Below are 14,658 nucleotides of genomic sequence, written 5' to 3'. Positions count from 1 at the left end.
AAAAGTGTACATTTGGCGAATGATAAATAAAAAATACTAGGAATAAGTTGAAGGGGTTTTTTTAACATTTCCCTTCCATGTGAGCAGAATGTTAATTGTGTCCCTGATGTGCCAATATCAGTTATACACTGAAAGAATTTCTCTAACAAGCGTTTTTTAACTTTTACCAGAACACATGCACCAAAGTGAACATGCCGTTGAGGCAGGAACCCCGTCACTTCCCTAAGAGTGACAGTGTCATTGCTGTCTATCAGTGACACACTGTAAAAAGCCATATTCTTCCACAAAGCCTTCCCAGTAACTTTGGGAAGCTGCAGGCAGGATATCCTCTGACATCACGTACTCTGATGTGCCAATATCAAGGGCATAAAACTCAGGATGTCCCAGATATGGTCCTGCGTTAGCTTGGAAGCCAGACAAAGTTACCCTTCGCAGGCTTTTGCATATCTATCAGAAACGGAACACGGAGCCCTCGAGTGTGTTAGAGACAGGTTTATAAACAGCAAGAAGGGGAAAGAAATGCCAGTCCTCCCTTTTCTTCATTCGATTTCAGGACTGTGAGTTGGGCATGCCTTGCCACAGTCTTTACAGTGAGTAAAGGCATTTTTTCCTCTGCTGTTATCACTAAGAGGTGATATCCATGTGACTGCTCTGCATTCAGCTGGCACCTTTGACAGTCTTGCCTGCACTCTGTCCACCAGCACTTGAAAGTGACCTGTAACCTCAGATTAAAGGGATGACTCTAAAGCGCCTGTGGGTGCTGCTGCCCGACAGCTAGCTGCTCTATCGAGTCTTGCCTGGAGGAAGGTTGTAGTAGCCTAGGAGAGTACTCCTACAGGTGGACAAGCACATTCAGAAGAAGAGTTTGTGATGATTTGGGGGAAAAGCCAAGACACCCAGCAGAGAATCTGCAGCAAACTAGGACTATACCCGTGGGGATTAATAAGGGAAACATTTTGCCTAATGCCAGAGGAGATTTTAAAATGGACAGAGAAAGAAGAAATATTTTTGCAAGATACTAAAACCTAAAAAAAAATAGCAATGATCCTTTTGCAACAAGATCCATAAAAATATACTCCATAATCCAGGGAAATTTGGTACAGTTCTCTGCTTACTGTGCTGTTACATCCCTTGATATTAACTATAAAGGCAGCAATGTATGTGCGCATATGAGTGAGTGTGACAGCACTTAGGAGGATGAGAATGGAGCTTCTTTCTTTCTGATTGCCTTTTAATGAATGAAAATGAAAATTCAAAGCCTTGCTGCGTGATACTAATCTCCACATTTGGCATCTGGGATTGATTCTGCAGGGCTGCTGTGTGCGGATCCCCCTCCACACCTCCGCCAGAGCCGCAGGCACAGGGAGTGCAGCATCCAGCCCCAGGTGCTGCTCTGTTCCTGCTTCCTGGGGATATCGTCTCATGATAGCCAGGAGGAAAAACAAAACAAAAATCCAACCGGGCAGCTGAGGAATTGGCTTATAGAGTTAAAATTTGGAATAGATTACAGCAACGCCTGACTACCAAACTATTGCATTTGCTAAATATTTAAGCAGATAATGCAAATAATTGCAGCTAAAACCAATTCTTTCTGAGGAAAGAATATGGAGCGAGAGGACAGGATACTGTTTGGCTTATGTTAGGCATATTAAATTAATCTTAGCTGGTGTTGATAAGTCTGTCAATCCACGGGAGGGGGAAAAAATGCCTTAAAGGAAATAAGCGTAGCAGGAAAAAGAAAATCTGTATTCAGGATGGTGCTCTGGGTACCGGATTGCAGCACTGATGGAGACAGTGGAGGTGAAAGGGAGAAGCGCATACTATTCCATATTGCTGTCCTGATTATCAGGCAAGGTGGCTGAGGCAGTGTGAATTATTTAACTTCAAATAGGTGTGTAAATAACAAGTAAATGTTATCTCTGATCCTTTTTAGCTTTTTTAATAGTTTTTTTTAGATTCAAGAATTGAGAAACTTACAAGGAAGCTGACAATGATATACCTGGAAAAGAGTACGGTGCAGCTACCTTTGTTGTTTCTCATGGATGCCATATTCAACACAGTGACACAAAGACAATCCTTACCCAAAGGAGCAGAGGGCACTGACAGGGTGGTGGACTAACTCCAGTTCTTTTGTTCTAGCTGAATAAGGTAGCATTTTTAAAAGAATCCAAGTACAGTTCTGGTTGAGAAGTCATATATCTGAGTTAGCTCCATGTGGTGCCAGACTTAACAACCCCTGCTGAGAGGCAAGGCCGTGTTCGCATGACTGTGCAGGCTTCTGGACTGGAGCTGGATAGTAAGCCTTATTTTCAGAGTTACTAAGCGCCACACAAAAATAAATATTTAGACATCTACACATACAAATGCACACTTGATAGGTTTATAAAAGTGCTTATGTAGTTAGGTGCCTGCTCTTAAATCAGTGTGAACCTTAAGTAATGAAATCTTCTAGAAATCCCACTAAGCATGGTGTTTGGTCTTCCACCTAAATAGTCTGTAAGATCTGGCCTGCTGACTGTCAGTAAGGCCTTAAGTACTTGTATGGCTCAGTTCTCTCTGAAAACAGGATGAAGGGTTCTGTGTCTTGTAAATACTTTTATATTTCTATTGTTTTCAACCACCTGAAAAAGAGAGCAAATCGAAGATAACACGCATAATCTCTTAACAGGGCAGCATTTTTACTGCTGCCCGTATCAGCCTATGGCCAAGACTCACTTCCTCTTCCATTGCTTCAAGACATTATGCTGTGAGGATGAACAGAAGATGTCCAAGGCAAGGAAAGATACAGAAAGGTGGTGGCACATCCAGGGCAGCAAGGAGCACAGCTCCTGCATCAGTACCGGCCACAGCCCAGGCTCAAAACGACTTGGTAGGGCTGGCCATGCTGCTGCACAGCCCTGGCACAAAGCAAGCTCATGCAGTATGCCAGTGATGTTGACCCATCAGGTCCTACAGAAAGCAGTGTTTTCCGCAGGAATGGAGGGCAATGTCCTTTGACCTGGCAGGGACGTTCACAAGTCGTTCTGGAGGCTCCTGGATTCACGATAATGAGGTTTCTGGTGCAACTGCCCAAATTTTCCTTTTAATTCTCTCCTCCTTCTTCTTGTGTTAACTTAGGTAACCTTGGACTTAGACACACATCTGCAACAAACTCAGTCACTGGACTGGCTGTCAATAACAGTCAGATGACGGCCTGGCCTACTTTATATGTTAACAGCATCTCACAGCTGAATAAAGGGTTGATTAAGAGCAATCACTGTAGAGCAATCTCGAGAGACTGTTCTACCTGTGACTGATAGGCAGACTGTGCCCCTTTCTTACTATCTGAGGGATTTGCACTTGACCAGAGTTATAAGTGTATTTATGAATTCCAGGCTTTATTATTGTAATTCCCTATTCCTGCATATACAATTGCCAAGTTTAAAGTGAAAATCGATTCAGAACATCACATCTTCTCAAAGGCACAGCCTGCAACCAACAATACCTCATCCTTTATATCCTATTCTCTCCTCTGCTGCTACCCCGAATACTGCAAAAAATTGAAAAATCCTATTTTCCCTTCCACTGCTCTCCAGGGGAGTGGGTAATCTACCCAAGGGCTGGCTGCACAGCGTGTCATTTGGATCTCCCACAACACCTCCAATGGACAACTGCAAAGAGTAAGTTCGTGTCAGGGCAACAACTGGATCTTTTAGAAGTGAACAGGAACAAGCTACACTTGTTTTGAAGGGAAATTCAAGACAATTTCTTCAGCTCTAGCCCTACTATTTACCATTTGTGAGGGATACCTAGACTCCTATGAAGAGTTCTGTAGAGCCACATACTTAGAAAAGGCAAGAGGAAATTGTACTCATACAAAATACACAGATATGGACACACATCTCCAAGCATTCTTTAAAAAGCTGCTCAATCTACCAGGTACAATAATACAATCTTATACTCAGGAAATATCATACAAATGTTTGAACTACTTCAGAAAAAAAAGAGAGGACTGCTGCAGTGTCAGGATTACTAAGTACTTACTGCAAATGCCACCGATAATTAAACCACTTTTTCTTTCCCTATATTTATCCATTTAATAACACAAATGTCTTTCTGCAAGCAGTTGAATTCCAGCTGTATATGCCCCATCCTGAAGGGAAGAGCTGCCAGCACGCATGGCTCTACAACACAACGCAATGGGCACATTTCATCTCTGGGACAAGATGTGGCAAATCTCAAGGGAGCATTGCACACCTCCTGCACTGCAGAGTTCACCTCATGCTCTCGTATAGAAAATGTCCCAGGGTTCGGTGGCGTGGCAAGGCACCAGTGGCTCAGCTACTTAACATAATGGCTAGTGTCTTCCATGGAGAAAAGGTTGTACCTGAGAGGATACAACCAATATCAACTCTGAAGTTACACTTCCAGCCTTGCTCTTGCAAGAAGGAAGTTTCTCCTGTGTTGCATTATCGGAAAGCCAGCAACTCAGTTGCACAGGCTCCTGAGGGTCCATTGATTATTTTAAAAGACTCCATGAAAGGTAATTATGAAAAGATTCGTTACAGCAGAAATCCTCAGGGATCTGCAAACTTTAAAAAAAAGGCTGAAAATCACAGGTTTAGGCTGCTGCTGCCTTCCTCCTTCCTTGAAGCCTCTACTGGCAAGGTAAGGAAATGCTTTCAATTATCTCCAAAAATGACAGATGAAGGCACCTTGCACAATCAGGTACTTAATGTCCTTACCCTCCCTGGGGCTCTGCCACTGACAGCAAATGAACTGATAGCTCCTGCTGCTCCCACCAGCCTGGTTCTCTGTGTTATCCACCTACACACACTCACACATTCGTTCTCTCCCTCATAATTTATTAATTCAATTTATTTATTTATGTAGGTCATTTTCAGTAGTAGTTTTACAAATAATGGCAGAAGTTAAAAGAGCAAGAGAGAAACAAAGTTAGGGAGAGAGCTGGTGGCACACTGGGAACGGCAGGGGAAACTCTACTCTACTGAAAACAAGATGTACACGAGAGGATTGTTCCTGATTTTCTCTTCAGGCAAAGCTTGAGCAAATTCCAAGTGACATCAGCTTCACCAACCTTTGCTCGACACCGACTTCACACAGCCGATTCACCTGGTACTCATGCTCTGCTCTCTGGACTTACACGGTCTTTCTGATTGTACTTGAGACCTTTTAGAGCTCTCCGAAGACTAATTCTGCATTTAGAGACCATTATTTTGGTTTTCCAGGCATTTACTCATTAACTGTGTTTTAAAGCTTTAATCCACAGGGGTCTTTGCAGTAAAGAACAGGCATATTTACATTGCCTAACCTATGTGTCTAAATTAGATTACTTCCCCTTATTTCCTTTTTAGCCACCCTTCTGAAGAAACTCCCTTTTCTACATTGACTCCCCAGAAACTCTAAGGAAATTACCTTCCTAAAGATACAACCAGACAAGGTGAGATCAGCTGATCTTAATGCTTTCTGTTGTTGAAAGAAGCAGTCTTGTTCCTTCACCTTGCATGCTTTTTCCTGTCTCTTTCCTCTCCCTTCCCCTAATTCCACCTCTATGTTGCTCACCCATGCTTCCTTACAGGACTTTTGACACTCACCTGACCCCTCGCTGAGCTGATTCAGCTCACTGAACTGGCAGAAAATAAATCCAGAGAAGTAAAAAAGGGACAGTTTTCTGATGGGTTAATGAGCTGGATCAGCGCAGTGAACATGAAAGTCAGCCTAAGGGTGAGTCAGGATCATGTAGGAGGGAGTGTGAAGAGCAAGGAGGATTGACCCTTTTCACAACAGAAAGTGATCAGAAGAGCTCAGTTTGTCTCCACTAACGGTATCCCTAGTTGGGAATATAATATAGATGCCTGGAAATAGGGGGAATTTATCCTCACTGTTCTAGCTATGCAGTAATGAATTTATATTTAATTTTCTTTCCCTTCTATGCTCAGCTGGCAAGTTCTACCACAATTCATAGCATGAGTGTATTATAGAGACCCACTTCAAGCACAGCATCTCTATACCTCTAGGAAAATCTGTCTCTCGGGATGTTACAGCAAATATGTGAAATATTGAAAACCATTAAGAGTCCACTATGACCTGCCCTGTTATGAAATCTAGTGGGGGAGCGCAGAAATAGAGCTAAGAGCAGCACCGTTGTCGAACTGTGAAAGTGATTCCTCTCTGAAATGAAACCTTGCCTGCTCCATCTTTTGATATCTTCAGACCAAGACCGCACACTTTCTTCAAGATACACTATGTCAAAGACAAGGTATACTTCATTGAACATGTTACGCTCAGTAACAGGGTTAGTTCAGTGAAACTGAATGGTCTGTGGTAGAGAGAAGGTCAAAGGAGATAATCTTATACTCCATAAATCTGTAAAGTACAGATTACACACACAAAAAAAAAAAAAAGACACTAAAGCAAGACTTTTGGGGCAATGAGCATAACCAATTCCTATTGTTCTTCCAAAACAAAGAGGACTTCTCCCTATGCCCTTCATGTTGGATTAGTAGTTTCTCCCTGCTGATACCACCATCCTTCCTTACCTAACAGGAAGAGAGCTCCCTCTCTTTTGGTCTGTGGACATGAGCACCAAACCAGCAATTACAGAAATTGCAGGTCCTCTCTCTGTTTAGAAGACAAATTTCCAAATGTATATGTGGCATCTCAGCATCCTCCTAGCAATGTACTGGAAATGCTTTTGTCATTTCTGTTTCTCCCATGACAGTAAGAAATTATGTGCTCTGTCCCAGCCTTTCATGCTCAGTCTGTGACAGAAGCACATGCAGAGCGCACACTGCAAAGGGTGCAAGATTACATGCTAAGCAGAGATCTTTGAGTCCCTCAAAATGTAATCTCTATTCTGATTACAAAATTTGTGGAAGATACTTTATTTCAGCAAGGCTCTTAGCCTCTCTTCATGGGTTAAGCAGAAATACATTCATTTCCTATCTTCACTATAACTTTTTACACTCAGAATGCACACAGAAAAATACAGTCTGAACTACAGATATTAAAGCGGTAAGTGCCTGCCCTAGCAATAGGTTCAATAAAAAGCACCTTTTAGTAAGAGTCCTTAAACCAGAGTTCCTCCAGCGGCCTAATCGGTATCCTAGTTAGCTTTTACTCCCACTAGTCATGACAAGTTATGGATCATATTTCTCCTGCCTCAATTTAAAAGCAGTCTGGCTTCCTCTGGCTTCCCACAGTTTATTCATTTCTCTAACTTTCTCCCTTTTTCCTATGACTAACATATTTTTTTTTCTGAGTCAAAATTTGTCACAAGTTTCTACCCATGGTCCAGGACTACTGTAAATAGTGAGTCTGGTTCTGTAGCAAGTTGGTTTCCTGTTGCAGCATCATACGTATTAAGGCAAACCACATCTGTTCAGAGATGAACCCATTTTAAGAACAGTTATTTGTGGGTTGTAGAAGATTATCAGCCATTGCGAGAAGGGGCTCAGATGACTCAAAAAAATTAGGAGTAGGGAAGGCCTTTTGACATATTGAGTCACTGGAGTCAGATGGGAGAAATACCATTTGCAGGTTGCTCTGCTTAGGGTAGTTAATCAGTTCAAGATAGTTTGAGAGTTTTGTGTTTGAAAATGAAACAGCACTCTGAAAGGAGAGACAAAACGGCTATTGAATGAAATTGTTCTGGGCTAAAAGACAGGCTTTCTGACTTTGAGGGGGGGAGGATCAGATGACAGCCCCCATCTTCATTGCTCTTTGCTACTTGTCCTGCACTTCTGAAAATTGTGATTTATTGGGATTTCTCTCTTATCATAGGAGAGAATAATGGCCTTGGTCAGGTTCAGCCCTCCCTGCTGCTATCTACTGTGTACACAGACACACACCTCCACTACCCGTGTTTGTGCATGTGCACAGGAGCTGTATTCACATCAGCTTCTTTGGGCATCAAGATTAGATGCAGTTCAGGGCATGTGAAGAGTCTAAATTCGCGCATACTCAGGCACCCACATAAAATACTTGCAACTGATAAACACTCGCTGTGTCATTCACTTGTCCTTTTGCCTCCCTCTCCAAGAGGTGGGTATACAATTTACCAGCACAGTGAAGTCCTAGAAACAATTTCCTCATGTAATGTAACATTACAAACAAAGCAGTGATATAATACAAACATAAGTTGTGAACCTCTTTAACAACAAACTTTGGGGTAGAATGAAGGGAGAGCTCGAGATGAGGGCTCAGACTCAGCACTCTCTGGGGAAGTTTTCATTGTTTTCTTGTCACATTTTAGACCGATAAATACCTCTTACGCATAGAGATTTGTTGCTCTTTTCTGACTGGATTAACTGCAATTAAGGTAGAACTTCTGTGCATAGAGAAATGGGTCTGACCAGCTTATTCTGCAGCAGATATTCTGCACTGGAGGACCATGTGGTCCTCCAAGGTTTTTTTCACCTTTTAGAAACAGATTAAGCTGAACTGCAAAAGGACACTCTTTGTATGGAATGAAAGGATCTATGCAGGGAAAGGTGCAGAATAATCAGGTTTTAAGTACATATGTTCACTGATTTCCCAGCAGCTTCCCATGTATACAAACCCATTCCTAGAAATACTAGTTTTCTTTTTACCTACATACTAGCAAACCAAAGGAAGAGGAATTGCTTTTGGTTTGCATTCCTTGTTTTCCTCCAGAAAATGTTCAGTGAGGCATTACCATCCCTTCTTCTAAATTCTTACCTCTTGCTGTACTGGTATTTTATGTACTGTACCTCTGACTAGTGCCCTACAAGACACTAAAGAGACAAAGAGGGGTTTTTGTGTATGTCTCTGTAAGTAAGCACATTATACATTTAGGAAAAAAATCATCCAGAAGACCTCTAAGTTTCTCTCTGCTTCAGAGCAGCCTTAACACAAACTACCTGATAAGTCTAGTTTGTGCGCTTGTGCAGAGAACAGGTTTCCAAAGGCCTGTTCGGAGCGCCCTGATTAGATAATACATAACAGAGAGAAACCACGGTTTAGAGGACTTTGTTTTCATTTGCAGGTCATTAGAGGCAGCCCAAAGCTAACTTAAGCCTCCTGGCTGGGAGATACTGGATCAAGATAAAACCAGGCGCAGACAAAATAGGACTGTTTACGCTTGATACAGCCATACCCTGAGTTCCCATGTGATCAAAAAATAATAAGCCACCAAAGCAAGAGGCACTGTCTTCAGAAGCCTCAAACCCCATCCATTCAAATTGCTGCAATCCAGTACTTGCAGGGCTACCGGCACTGCAAAACTGATGAAGGGAGGCAGCCCTCTGGCAAAGCGCGCTAAATCTATGAAGGTGACTCTACCCTCCTGCAGTTTCAGACTGCAAGAGGTTCAACTAGACCAAACCCTCCTCCCGTTGCAGAGGATCAGACAGGGCAAGTGCTGAAGGCAGGCCTTTACCAGTTCCACCTAGACTGCGACAAAGGGCACCCTTTAGCCAAATTAAGACGGCCACATTAGGGGGAGGAGAAGGAAGAGTGTGCATGTTTAACTAATTCAATTTCTAAATTGATTTAGTTAAATCAGTATAACTTTTGTGTGTGAGCAAGGCTTATTGTCAGAAAGCTAATTCTAAATTAAAACGAGAAATACAGCAGTGTCATCCATTACAAAGGAAACATGGGCTGAAAGTACTGCTGAATTGCATGATGGATCTAAAAATACCAGAATGCAAGGATTAACTACAAGTGAGTTAATAAGGTGTTATACTGCATTCTGAAGGCTGCTTAAAATTAGCTGTGAATGTGCTTTTGCTTGTCCTAAATACACTGCAGAAAGACACCTTTTTTTTTTTTTCATCTCTTTCAGTCTTTCTTTGAGCTGTCATACTCTGAAAAGTCTGGCTCTGTAGGCACTAGAGGGAGAGAGATAGCTTTGCTGTTGCTCCTCTTTCCAACCATGCTCTCAAGCCTGAAGGAACCGATTTTAGTAAGTGACGTACAGAGGTGAAGCTCAGTCATTTCCCCGTATGATTTATTCAGTGTGCACTACGGTGCCATGGTACAGTGCTGTACTTTGTTGAAAAGGCATTTTCACAAGAAATGCCCATTTTCAGGACCAGATCATTCTCTAAAAAAACCAAACAAACAAAAGACAGCTTTCCTGGCTGAACCTCAACTTAAAATAAAACGTTGCTAGGATTTACTGAGATTCTACTATGTCTTCTGCATTCTACAGCTGCGGAGAAAGGTAATTTTTAGCGTCTTGCAGACTCACACAGCACTGCAACAAGCCACAGGTGTCAATTACTTTTGCAGTCTGTGGGTCTGGGAACCTTCCTCTAAGCTAAAACGTAAGTTGCACGAACTGTGGGCTATATGCAGATCTCAGGATGTGGTCTGTACCCCACAAAAATCTCTAAACAACTGCTCAGCCAGGTGCTGCCTGACCCCACACAAAGCGCTGCATATCCCTCTGGCGCAGCAGGCTGTATTTAGCTAGGTGTAAGAAGTTTGTGCTTCCACGAGAACTAGGATCCTTGCACAGAGGTGATTTCACCCTCAACCTACATTGTCTGACCTTCCAAAACTGGCACTGGCCAGAATTGCTGCCCATGTGCATGCCCCTATGGCATCTGAGAGCAACCTGCTCCTCTTGCCCATAAGCAAAATATCCTATAAATCACCAAAGGACCAGTATTCCTGCATTGCTACAGATGTAACATTCTGCCTTTTCACTGTACTTTTCTTTCACTTTTAATGGACAGTGAGTAGTCACTGGAGCTCACGAAGTCAACCAACTTTGCAGTCACACAGCTAAACATGTCATCAGCATTTCAGTCCCCGAAGCCAAACCTTTTGTCAAAGCTGACATCTCGGAGCTTTGTGACATAGGTAGAGTTTAGATAAGTTTCTCCTAACTGCTACAAAAAGTGCTAGTTTATCCTTTCTGAAAAAAAAAAAAATCCCATTCTAGAAGCTGCGCAAGAAGGAAACTTCACTTGGATAGCATCTTACCCCAGAAACTTCCTTCACATCCAAAGTCTGGGTGGAGAATGGCAGCTCAGGCATAATTCTCTATGTCCTTACTTCTGAGAGTGAGGGTCAGCATTTAAACATTATCTGACCACAGCTGCAGATCTAAAAAGTGTTTGCAATTAAGCATGTTCTGGTACCCACCCTTGTCTTTAGAAAAGCGTGAGAGTTTGCACTGTCTGAATGTATTAGCCAGCAGCAGTTAAATACAATCGAGCTGTCTACTTCTAAGTTTAGGACAGAATACTTCACAGCTGCAGTCCTTCTCCCACTGGGTATGACTAATCAGATCTACTTCCCTGATATTCTCTCCATCTCTTTAGGTGTTTGTACAGATAAACCCTTTCGGCCAAAAGTACTTTTATGTTGAAGTAAGTGCTCACTTTTTGTATTTTTCCAGCATACACGTATTTTTTCAAATTCTGTGAGTAACACTCAGGGACTGTTAGACAGGGAGAAATCACAGGTTATGGATGGTATTGTCAAGTTGTTCAAGTCAATGATTGAACAGTGCAATTCATCACTTCACTGCCATGCGCTAGATCAGGGGTTCTTTCTCCTTTGTTAGCTTTTCAAAGATATGGGGTCCAGAAAGGATGTTACTGTTTTGCTCCTATTTCAGAATTACTCGTGAACAAAGCAGTTTTTTACCCACAGAAAAAAAATGCAGCTTGTATGGTTGAAATAGTAAAGTGAGTTGTATTTAACTTAATTACAATAATAATGAAAATACACTCTCTTGAGGATAGTAAGGCCTTTAGCTAGCTTTAGTTCCAGTCCGACAAAGACAAACCAATTTAAAATTTACAGTGGATATCAACATTGCTAGTAAAGAAGCCCAAAAAGAAGCTTAGGCTAATACGGCTATGTTCAGCATTTAAAAAATAACCTATTTTCCATTATTATAAGAAAGGGGACTTTTGTAAATTCAAATAAAATCAAAGATTCTATTTTATGACTTGGAGAATGTTTCTTTTCTTAAGTTGTTCACAACGTATAATTAGAACTGTAGTGTACTTTACTACATGCTGCACAAGAGATTATCTGTCTCACAGTGGCACACTGTTTCACAAGCCAAGAGTGACTGACAGAGAACTCTCAATCTGTTACTATATGTTTTCTACCATTCAAAAAATAGTTGCCAAACTTAATCCTATGAACAAAGCAGATAAAAAAAAGACATAACTTATAATTTTAAAACTTAAAGGTTAGTGGTTTTTTTAATTGGTTCCCTTTGTAGCCCTTTTAATAAACAGAAAACAAGCAGAGCACTTACTTGTACAGTAACCAGCTACAAACCCCCTTCCTCTAACACACACACCCACACTTTTGCAGACGGCTCTACTGTAGGTACAATAGCACTGTACAATTCACAAACCAGCAATTTGTGTCATGAAGTACTGAACTGTCAAAAAATAATGTAATCACTAATAAAGATATAGGACATAAAATAATTTGTGATTAAAAGGTCATGGATATTTTTCAATTGGACTTTTATCATAACATCATAAAAAAAGTCTTATGTTCATGCAAGTGCTACAGTGGAAAAGTCTAAATATTTTTTCGCTATTGGTATGTGTTTGATGTATAGTGATGCATGATATATCTCATTAGAATTTAAATACATACCTTAACTTTTATTAAATACAAGGTTGAAGCTTTGTAAGGTCATAATATGTAGCAGTGCAATAACTGATATTATGTGTGGGAACTCTCCCACACCATATCTAATTCTCTGATGTCTTCTGAAAAGGATGAAAGAGGTCAAACTCTTATTACTCATAATTTACATAGGCATTTGGCTATAACATTGCTAAATGTCGCAACACTTTATAAATCAAGTGATTAACAAGAAATCTTTGCATTATATTTGTGTGCCATTATTTTTTATTATTAAAAGAATGCTTAAATGTCAAGTCCAGGAGGTGCCTATGTGATTAAAGAGTTCTCTGACAAAAAAACTGACAGAGAAATGGAATGACCAAGCTCTAAAACACAGAAACACAGGATAGCTAGGAGGCTGTCTTGCAGAGTGTGATACTGTCTGCCTCCCTCCCACTGAACATTTGTCCCACAGCTCCAAAGAACAGTAAATGTTTAACTTCTCTGGAAATAGAAAGTTGTCTGCTGTCCTTCCCGTTAGCTCTGTAACACTGTTACTCCATGGCTAAATATCAACAGCTTTTGATCAATCAACAAATCCCTGTCTGAAGTTAGGCTTCTAGGCTCCCCATTATGGTAACAAAGAGGAGCCAATTTAAAATATTTGGCTGCATGCTTGGATAAATATTCATGTACAGAGGGGTGCAATCACTACTGTAGCTATTTCACAAGTGGGCAAGCTGAGGCATGGAGAAGAAATGGCTTGCCTGGAGTCACAAAGTGTATTAATAACAATGTTGGAAGGAGAAGCTGATGTTCTGATTTCTCAGTGCCGTCTGCACTGGAAAGATTTGGCAGTACTCCTGGGCTGGGAATGCCCAAGCCTTTCTTGAGCACAAACATCCTTTAAACCAGACTAAGCAGTGCATTACAACAGCAGTACAGTCCTAACGTAGCAGACTACCATGCTGCTCATGCAACATGACAGACATCTATCACACAGCGGAGTACACGATGCACATAGCAGGAGCTGGCCAGGCTGACGTCTGGAGACAGGTTGCAATGCTGGGCAGCCCCCCGCAAGGGCATCACCCCGATTCCCCTGCATGCCTACCAGATCCTCCTGCCACGCACTTCCCTGGCGGCTCTAAGACCTTGCCTGTGCTCCATGACGAGATGAGCCAGGTAGAGCCAGTCATCAAGTTAACTGTATGGGCCAGCCATGCCCCGCACATCAGGTCACTCAGCTGGACAGGAGTTCCAGTGCCACACTGCATGTGTGTGGGAGGTATTGCCTGGGCACAAGAAAGCCTGAGGCGAGAGCCAACTGCATGCATGAAAATTACCAGCCCTGTTCTCTTCCCATTACTACTAGAAAATTTGTCATCGGCTTTAAATGGCAGAAGATTGAAACCTGCTGAATTAAGAGAATGAACACAAATGAAAATACAGTAGAAATCTGTATTTAAGTAGCCTGAAAAACACATATGAACACAGCCATCCTTCTCTACCCGACAAATGGGCACTGCCTACCTCTTAGCAGAGAGCCAACAGGAAGGTGCAACAGTAATCTCAAGATTGTTGAAATGTCAGTCCTTTTAAAAAGTGCTCAACGGCAGATTCAGAAGTTTTGACAAAATGTCATAATCCCGGTAACTAGGCAGTATAGAAACAGATCAACTATAGCTGATCAACTATAAATGGAAAAATAAACCACACCTATCAAATAAAATCAGTTTATATTTTATGCTGAATTATCCTCTTACCCTCACAAACTGCAAAATTCTGTAACTCAAAATGAACCTCCCAGAGCATATAATTTAGTGACACACACTACTTTTGTACTACTGTACAAAAGAATACGATTTGGATTAGGTTTCAGCATTGTTCATTGCTTCTGCTTGACTATGCTCCTGAAATGCACCACTGCATTGTGCCTGGAGTCTGTTTTGTTATTTCGAGAATTGCGCCTGGAGAGTGCTATTTACCTTGAAGTATTAATTCAAGACACTCTGTTATCTACGTACAACAATTTTGCATATATAATGACTGCAGACCACAATCAAATACACCGTTTTCCAT

The 14,658-nt window shown here is 41.5% G+C and overlaps 1 protein-coding gene and 2 long non-coding RNA genes across 3 annotated transcripts in view; all 3 read left to right on the top strand.

Annotated features, from left to right (window-relative positions):
• Nucleotides 1-1,036, top strand: part of RPL8 (ribosomal protein L8) — a 161,739-nt gene extending 160,703 nt beyond the window's left edge. The window contains exon 7 of the mRNA XM_052794157.1: nucleotides 1,026-1,036. The gene's annotated coding sequence lies outside the window, so the exon portion shown is untranslated. The remainder of the gene's footprint in view (nucleotides 1-1,025) is intronic.
• On the top strand, nucleotides 1,034-5,849 carry LOC128144835 (uncharacterized). Its single transcript, XR_008236224.1, has 3 exons — nucleotides 1,034-4,647; nucleotides 5,355-5,440; nucleotides 5,579-5,849. It is a non-coding gene; the product is annotated as an uncharacterized LOC128144835 (long non-coding RNA).
• A 4,906-nt stretch (nucleotides 5,850-10,755) lies between these two features.
• On the top strand, nucleotides 10,756-12,890 carry LOC128144836 (uncharacterized). The gene is made up of 2 exons (XR_008236225.1): nucleotides 10,756-10,833; nucleotides 11,298-12,890. It is a non-coding gene; the product is annotated as an uncharacterized LOC128144836 (long non-coding RNA).
• The last annotated feature ends 1,768 nt before the right edge of the window (nucleotides 12,891-14,658 follow it).

This window comes from Harpia harpyja, chromosome 8 (genome assembly GCF_026419915.1).
Source record: "Harpia harpyja isolate bHarHar1 chromosome 8, bHarHar1 primary haplotype, whole genome shotgun sequence".
Taxonomy (NCBI): Eukaryota; Metazoa; Chordata; class Aves; order Accipitriformes; family Accipitridae; genus Harpia; species Harpia harpyja.
The sequence above is the reverse complement of the archived record's forward strand: the minus strand, read 5'-3'. Positions and strand labels throughout refer to the sequence as shown.